Raw genomic sequence first — 9,361 nt, 5'->3', positions numbered from 1 at the left:
CATAATGCCTGTGATATAGTCCCCAGTGAAGTTCTGAAGCCCGTTTTCGATGGGCCTTTTGTCTTGTTTTCTACGTGTGCTTTTTCAGAACCCACTTACCCAGTTGTGGTTTCTCCTTCCTATCCCCCCACCGCCGCCAGCCAGGCCTCTCCCCACATTGAGGCTCCTTCCTGGCCTGTGGCTTGACTGGGGGTAAAGGGTGTTCTCACTTCTTAGGGGTAGTTCCTGTTCTGGGTCGTCACATCGGATCCTCAGAAAAAACAAAGCTAAAGCTGCCTTGTCTGTTATTTTATTTTTTGAAGTTTAAATAAAGTTTACTAATTTTGACCAAAAGTATTGTGCATCAAGTGTTGAATTGGCATTTGGGGGAGGCAAAAATACCCAGGCCCCTGGGCTGCTGTTGCCATGTAGTGTGCTTCAGCTGATCCCTGCAGAGTCAGGGAGGTGCCAGAGAACGAGACCAGACTTAGTTCACCAAACAAATAGCGAGTCCTACCGTGCACTGGCGGTTGCTCTGCACCGGGTGTGTGGGTCAGATGTATGGCCCTTGCCCTGCATCAACACAGTAGTGAATACAACAGCTTTGTAACTGACTCTATTGTTGGAACATATAATTTGGAAAAGGAAAGGAAGGTGTGATACACAAAAGCAGCAAAATCATCATCCTTAATCCACCACTAGGAGGCATATTTTCTTTTGGTATTTTTTTATATACACATTTCTGAAGTCACTTCTAACAAGTGAACAAAAATGTAACTTTTATTTTGGCCCCAAACCAACAATGACGAAGATTTAGGGGGGCTGTAGTATATGTGAAAGCCGAAGTTAAAAGGATTTGGGGCTAATTTGCTGTTTCTAATTGTCTGGTTCAGTTTTCCTTTCATTAGCACTTTCTTAAGGTGGATGATTGTGGATGCCAACGTTCTACGTCCTCTGCAAGAGTTATTTTTGCTTTACGTGTCTTTAAAAAAAATGTATGTATTTCAGAGTATAGTACAGAAAATGATCTGGACAACACCTATTATCACTATTATTATAGAGGATAGCATTTTGCCACATTTAATCCAAATGTTAAATTGTTCTGATGACTTACTTTTTTTTTTTTAAACTAAAAAAAAAGGTTTGTTGTTGAGACTTTACACAGCAAAACATACAGCAGTTCAACAGTGTCTACATGTACAATTTAGTGATATTGATGACATTCTTTGAGTTGTGCAATCATTCTCATCCTCCTTTTCTAAGTTTTTCCTCCTCCAATAACATAAATTCACTGCCCCCTAAGATTCCTATCTAATTTTTTGAGTTGCTGTTGTCAACATGATCCCACGTAGATAGTTCTTAAAGGAGCATAATGCTTAAGGCAGACCGTTTTTTTATTTAATTGTACTTTAGGTGAAGGCTTACAGAACAAATAGTTTCTCATGAAACAGTAGTACACATATTGTTTCATGACATTGGTTAACAGCCCCATGACATGTCAACCCTCTCCTTTCTTGACTTTTTTTTGGTGAAAATATACATAGCCAAAGATACACCGTTTCAAAAATTTCTACATGCACAATTCAGTGACATTTGATTGCAGTCTTCCAGTTGTGCTGCTATTCTCACTTTAGATGAAGGTTTACAGAACAAAATAGTTTCTCATTAAACAGTACACATGTTGCCCTATGACAATGGTTAACAACCCCACTACATGTCAATACTGTCCTTACTCAAACTCGGGTTTCCTATCACCAGCTTCCTTGTCCCCTTCTGCCTTCTGGCCCTTGTCACTGGACTACTGTACCTCGTTAGTATCATTTGGTTTTACGGGGCTGTCCACTCCCAGGTGAATGGTGAACCTTGGAAGTGACTTCACCACTGAGCTAAAAGCCTGTCTGGGGGCCATATTCTCGAGGTTTCTCCAGTCTCTTTCAGGCCAGTAAATCTGGTCTTTATTGTGTGTGTTACAATTTTGTTCTACATCCTTCTCCAGCTCTGTCCAGAACCCTCTGTTGTGATCCCGGTCAGGGCAGTCTGGTGGAAGCCCGGCACCATTTGGCTACACTGGACTCAGTCTGGTGGAGGCCTTGGTAGCTGTGGTTCATTAGTCCTTTAGACTAATCTTTTCCTCGTATCCTGTTCTCTTCATTCTCCCTTGCTCCCGAAGGGGTGAGACCAGTAGAGTATCTTAGATGGCTGCTCACAGGCTTTTCAGACCCCACACGCTGCTCACCACGGGCGAATGTAGAACATTGTCTTTATAAACTGTGTTATGCCAATTGAGCTAGATGTTCCTTGAGACCATGGACCCCATAGCCCTCCGCCCAGCAATTCAGTCCCTCAGGGAGTTTGGATGTGTCTATGGAGCTTCCATGACCTTTCCTTGTACAAGTTGTGCTGGCTTCCCCAGTATTGTGTACTGTCCTACCCTTCACCAAAGATAGCACTTATCTATTGTCTATTTAGAAGGCAGAACTTTTTTCACTAGTTAAGCTAAACTATTGCTCAGTTTTAAGAAGACTCCAGGGGATATTTTTGGTTCAAGGTTCAAAGATACCTCAGGGCGATAATTTCAGGGGTTCATCTACCCTCCATGGCTCCAGAAAGTCTAGAGTCCATGAGAATTTGAAATTCTTCATTTTCCCTCTTTTGATCAGGATTCTTCTGTGGAATCTTTGATCAAAATATTCAGTAATGGTAGCCGGGCACCATCCAATTCTGGTCTCATGGCAATGGAGGCAATTAGCCACACATTCCATATCTCCTCCTATTCCTGGATTTCTGTTGTATAAAAAGAATATATGTTTATTATAAAAGATTCAAGTACTGTGTAAAGTACAAGGAAAAAAAAAAAACTCTTTAAGTCCTATCACCTAGAAACTAGTGTTAGCAGTTGGTGAACATAATTCCTGCCATGTCGTTCATCATGTTGATTGAGGACATAGAAAGGTAGAAATTTTTATATAAGAATGGAATTTTTCTTTATATGTTGTTAGTTGCCGTCAAGTCGCTCCAACTCACGGTGACCCCACGTAAAACAGAACAAAACATTGCCCGGTCCTGCGCCATCTTCATGATTGTTGGTATGCTTGAGTCCATTGTTGGGGCCACTGTGTATTTTGAGTGACTCCCAACCTAAGGAGTTCATCTTCCAGCACTCTACTGGCCAATATTCTGTTGTGATTTCATAGGGTTTCCACTGGCTCATTTTTTGAAAGTAGAGTGCCAGGTCTTTCCAGTCTATCTTAGTCTGGAAGGTCCATTGAAACCTGTCCACCATGGATGACTCTGCTGGTGTTTGAAATATTGATGGCATAGCTGCCAGCATCATAGCAATACAGAAGCCATCACAGTACAACAAACTGACAGGCGGTGGATTCTTTACATACTATTCAATAAATTCAATAATTTTAAGAAGAAAAAAGAAAAATGGTGAATTTGTTGGATGTCATATCAGTGCTTTTTCTCCATAAAAAATATTCCTAAGAGGTCTCTTTAATATTAAGAACCACTGCCTATCAGCATTTCTCAATAAAATGAGAAATTTCAAACTAAAAAGAACTGAAGACAAAATTCAAGTGTTGAGTTGCAATATTGAAGGATTCTATGGGCAAAAAATTGAACAGGGAACATCAAAAGAAGATGGAAGGACTACACAGAATCACTGTACCAAAAAGAATTGGTTGACATTCAGTCCTGTCAGGAGGTAGCATATGTCAAGAACTGATGGTACTGAAAGAAGGAACCCAAGCTGCACTGAAGGCATTGGCGAAAAACGAGGCTCCAGGAATTGACGGAATACCACCTGAGATACTTCAATAAGAGGATGCAGCACTGGAGGTGCTCACTCATCTATGCCAAGAAATTTGGAAGGCAGCTACCTATCTGTGTGTGTGCCCGTTCCAAAGGAAGGTGGTCCAATGGAATGCAGAAATTATCTAACAATATCATTAATATCGCATGCAGGTAAAATTTTGCTGAAGATAATTCAAAAATGGTTGCAGCAATTCATCCATGGAACTGCCAGAAATTCAAGCTGGATTCAGAAGAGAATGTGGAACCAGTGATATCATTGCTGATGTCAGATGGATCTTGGCTAAAAGCAGAGAATACCAGAAAGATGTTTACCTGTGTTTTATTGTCTACTCAAAGGCATTCAACTGTATGGATCATAACAAATTAAGGATAACATTGGGAAGAATGGGAATTCCAGAACACTTAAGTGTGCTCATGAGGAACCTGTACATAGACAAAGAGGCAGTAGTTCAAACAGAACAAGGGGACATTGCCTGGTTTAAAATTGGAAAAAGTGTGCACCAGGGTTGTATCTTTTCACCATACATATTCAATCTGTATGCTGAATAAATAATTCAAGAAGCTGGACTGTATGAAGAAGAATGCAGAATCAGGATTGGAGGAAGATTCACTAACAACCTGCAATATGTAGATGACACAACTTACTTGCTGAAAGTGAAGACAACTTGAAGCACTTACTGATGAAGATCAAAGACTACAGCCTTCAGTATGGATTACACCTCAACATAAAGAAAACAAAAATCCTCACAACTGGACCAGTAAGCAACATCATGATAAATGGAGAAAATATTAAAGTTGTCAAGGATTTCAATTTACTTGGATCCACAATCAACACCCATGGAGGCAGCAGTCAAGAAATGAAAGGACGTGTTGCATTGGGCAAATCTGCAAAACATCTCTTTATAAATGTTAAAAAGCAAAAATGTCACTTTGAGGACTAAGGTGCATCTGACCCACGCCATAGTATTTTCAATTGCCTCATATGCATGGGAAAGCTGGACAATGAATAAGGAAGACTGAAGAAGAATTGATGCCTTTGAATTATGGTGTTGGTGAACGATATTGAATATACCGTGGACTGCTAGAATAATAAACAAATCTGTCTTTGAAGAAGTACAGCCAGAATGCTCCTTAGAAGCAAGGACAGCAAGACTTCATCTCACTTACTTTGGACATGTTATCAGAAGGGACCAGTCCCTGGAGAAGAACATCATGCTCGGTAAAGTAGAGGGTCAGCAAACGAGGAAGACCCAACGAGATGGATTGACACAGTGGCTGCAACAATGGGCTCAATCATAACTACTATTGTGAGGATGGCGCAGGACCGGGAAACGTTTCGTTCTGTTGTACTCAGGGTGGCTATCAGTTGGAATTGACTCGACGGCACCTAACAAGAACAATATTAAGAAAGAGATTATGAAAACTTGAGAAGATGGTGGCATCATGCTGTTTTAAACACATTTAAAGTTTAAGTAATATGGATTGATTTGCTAGGATTCTTATATTCCCCTTTCCTTTTTTTTTAAATCTTATTTTATGTGGTTTAAAAGATAATAAAATGGGTGATCAGAACCCGCCAGCCACAGTCTCGGGCGCCAACTACGCCGCTGCCACTGTCACTATGGCCCATTACAAGGCAGCCGACTCAGTCAAAAAGTGTGAGCAGTTCTAGAAGTATTTGGAGAAGCTGGAGGTGCCTGGACATGCTGACCAAGGTGTTGGCAGCCTTATGTGAAGAACCAGAGAAACCTAATTGTGCTTTGGATTTTTTAAAGCGTCACGTAGGAGCTACAACCCCAGAAAATCCAGCAATAGAGCTGCTTTGCCTAGAATTGGTAGAAATGAAAGAGAAATTTGAAGCTACCGTAGAAGAAAATAAACTGAAAGCAAAGTTTGCTCGGTGTGAACCACCTAAGGGGGAGAAGCGCACTGGATGGGATTTTTCTCAGTTGAAAAGACACTGAAAAATACTTTTCTAAGATCTGAACAGTTTGTATAGTATATAATCTTTTCTGAACAGATCCTATGAAACTCTTTTAATATGTTAAATTCACTTATCACATTTTGTTGTAAACACGTACTTAGAATCATCAGTAAAAACTCAGTATAACTTTCTTTGGGAGAATCCAAAGTAAATCCTGAAAAAACTCTGAATATAGCCATCTAAATACTTTTCATTGCCTTAAAAGACGTCCTGTTTGCCAGTCTAATTAGGAATGATGGTGCTGGTTGTATTGTCACCAAGGCTTGGAACCAGTTCGTTCTGGTTCAAGTCCCTGCTGAGAATTTGCGTTTCCACCCCAGATATACTGAATCATTATCTACAGGTTAACAAGAGCCCCAGGTGATTCTTATGTATAATAAATTTTGAGAACCACTTCTCTACTAGTGGTTCTCAGAACTGGTCCCTAACCAGCAGCATTAGCATTGCTTGGGAACTTGTTAGAAATGCAAATTGTCAGCAGGGGCTCACACCAGACCGAAGCCCTGATTTTAACCAAGGAAGTTTTTAGCACGGTGCTATTCCTTTGTTAGGTTCAGTATATGAGCACAGGTACAGTCATTGTTTAAAATGAAGATGACGCTGTTGTTTATATTCCCTGTAGGCAGCTAGAGAGATCCATGTGATGTAGGTTGATTTTACACAAGTTCCCATAAATCCTCTGCTCTTGTTTACACAATGTGGACAGAACTAATAACTCCTTTCTGCCACCGCTTTCCCTTAGATAATTGTGTGTGCCAGTTTGAACTCTGACACCTGCTTCCATTCTATGCAATCGTGCCCTATCTGATAATGTTGCCTTGCTTCTCTCTGTGCTTCAGTGGATTCTAGTTGCACATTGGCCTTTCTGTGTTAATTATTTTCAATTTGCCATAACAGCAGTTACCCTGATTGTAATTTTTTTTTTTGGAACATTTTATTGTTGTTTAGGTGAAAGTTTACGAGCAAATTAGTTTCTCATTCAACAATTTAAACACAGCTTGTTTCGTAACATTGGTTACAAACCCCTGAATGTGTCAGCACTCTCCCCGCTTCTTCCCTGGGTTCCCCATGTCCATTCACCCAGCTTTCCTGCCCCTACCGTCCTTCTGAACTTTGCTTTTGGGCAAATGCTGCCCTTTAGGTCTTCTATAGTTGCTTGTTCTGAGGTGTACATTCCTCTGTGGTGTTACTGTTCATTTTATAGGCCTGTCTATTGTATGGCTGTAATGTGATCTCTGGGAGTGATTTCAGTTCCAAGTTTGAAGGGTATCTAAGGGCTATAAGTCTTGGGGTTTCCACCAGTCTCTATCAGACCAGTAAGTCTAGTCTTATTTATGAGTTTGAATTTTGTTCTACGTTTTTCTCCCACTCTGTCCATGACCTGTTACTGTGGAACGGGTCAGAGCGACAGAGCGGTCAGTAGTGGTAGCTGGGTACCATCTAGTTATTCTGGTCTCAGCCTAGTAGAGGCTGTGGTTCATGTGGGCCATTAGTCCTTTGGACTAATTGGTTCCTTGAGTCTTTGGTTTTCTTCGCTCTCCTTCGCTCCCGATGTGAAGAGATCAATAGTTGTGTTTTAGATGGCTCCTTTCAAGCTTTTAAGACCCCAGTTGCTATTCACCAAGGTAGGATGTAGAACATTGTCTATATGGATTATAATATGCCAATCGACCTAGAAGTCCCCCAAGACCATAGTCCTTAGCCCTCAAGCCCAGTATCTCAGTCCCAGGACGTGTATGTTTATGGCTAATGAGTTTTCATGACTCTGTCCCCTGTGCACACTATTGCATTTGTTGTTATTAGGTGCCTTTGAGTTAGTTCTGATTCAAAGCGACCCTCTGTACGACAGAACAAAACACTGCCCAGTCCTGCCCCATTCTCACAATCATTATGCTTGAGCCCATTGTTGCAGCCACTGTGTCAATCCATCTCGTTGAGGGTCTTCCTCTTTTTGGCTGACCCTCTACTTTACCAAGCATGATGTCCTTCTCCAGGGACTGATCCCTCCTGAGAACATGGCTAACATACGCATACATGAATATTTGCAACATGTACATATACATATGTACATGGGTATACTTCCGTATGCCCTCCCACCCCTGTTCAGCTTACATATCTACCTATGTATCCACTCGTACATTATTCTTTGTTATTACCGCTGTTGCAGGATTGGATATGTATCAGTATTCACCATTGTTGCCTTTTACTCTTGCGTACCTTTACCTTGATTATGTTGTGCTGACTTCTCCCATATTGTGTATTATGTCTCTCTTCACCAAAGTTAGTACGAATCTACTATCTAGTTGGTGGTTCTAGTTAGTAGTCCCCCCGCCACCCCATCCCTGGTATCCGTCAAAGAATGTTTCTGTCTGTGTGAAATTCTTTTCTTGGCTTTTTATAATAGTGGTCTTATATAATATTTGTCCTTTGTGATTGACTTATTTCACTCAGCATAATGTCCTCCAGGTTCTTCTGTCTTGTGAGATGTTTCGTTATTCTTTAACGTTGCGTAGTATTCCATCGTTGTATGTACCACAGTTTGTTTATCCATTCATCCATTTATGGGCACTTAGGCTGTTTCCATAGTTTTGCTATTGTGAATAATGCTGCAGTGAACATGGGTGTGCATATGTCTATTCATGTCACAGCTCTTATTTCTCTAGGATACATATCTAGGAGTGGGATTGTTGAATCATATAGTAGTTCTATTTCTAGCTTTTTGAGGAAGTGCTGTATCATTTTCTGTAGTGGTTGTACCATTTTACATTTCCACCAGCAGTGTATGAGAGTTCCAGTCTCCCCACAGTGTCTCCACCATTTGTTGTTTTCTGTTTTTTTGATCAGTGCTATTATTATTGGTGTGAGATGGTGTCTCGTTGTAGTTTTTATTTGTATCCCTCTAATGGCTAATGGGGAGCCCTGGTGGCAAAGTGGTTAAGAGCTACAGCTGCTAACCAAAAGGTTGGCAGTTCAAACCCATCAGCTGCTGCTTGGAAACCCTATGGTGGGGGGTAGTTCTACTCTGTCCTATAGGGTCGCTATGAGTCAGAATTAACTCAATGGCAACAGGTTTGGGTTTTTTTTTGTTTGTTTGTTTTAATGGCTAATGGGAGCCCGGAGCCCTGGTAGCATGGTGGTTAAGAGCTTGGCTGCTAACAAAAAGGCCTCCAGTTCAAATCCATCAGCTGCTTCTTGGAAACCCTATGGGGCAGTTCTACTCTGTCCTATAGGGTTGCTATGAGTTGGAATCGACTCGACGGCTGTGGGTTTGATTTTTTTTATTTTAATGGCTAACGATTGTGAGCATCTCTTCATGTATTTGTTAGCTGCCTAGACGTCTTCTTAGGTGAAGTGTCTGTTCATGTCCTTTGTCCATTTTTTAATCGGGTTGTTTGTCTTTTTGTTGTTGAGTTGTTGTTTCCTATAAATATTAGAGGTTAGCCCCTTGTCAGATATGTCATAGCCAATTTTTTTCCCCTGGTCTGTGGGTTCTCTTTTTACTCTTTTGGAAAAGTCTTCTGATGAGTATATGTATTTGACTTTCAGGAGGTCCCAATCATCTAGCTTATCTTCTGCTGT

At 40.9% G+C, this 9,361-nt stretch overlaps 1 pseudogene; it reads left to right on the top strand.

Annotated features, from left to right (window-relative positions):
* Positions 1-5,368: 5,368 nt before the first annotated feature.
* LOC101356378 (c-Myc-binding protein pseudogene) lies at positions 5,369-5,762 on the top strand (annotated as a pseudogene).
* Positions 5,763-9,361: the final 3,599 nt, after the last annotated feature.

The sequence above is a fragment of the Trichechus manatus genome, unplaced genomic scaffold, assembly GCF_000243295.1.
Source record: "Trichechus manatus latirostris isolate Lorelei unplaced genomic scaffold, TriManLat1.0 scaffold00040, whole genome shotgun sequence".
NCBI lineage: Eukaryota > Metazoa > Chordata > Mammalia > Sirenia > Trichechidae > Trichechus > Trichechus manatus.
The sequence above is the reverse complement of the archived record's forward strand: the minus strand, read 5'-3'. Positions and strand labels throughout refer to the sequence as shown.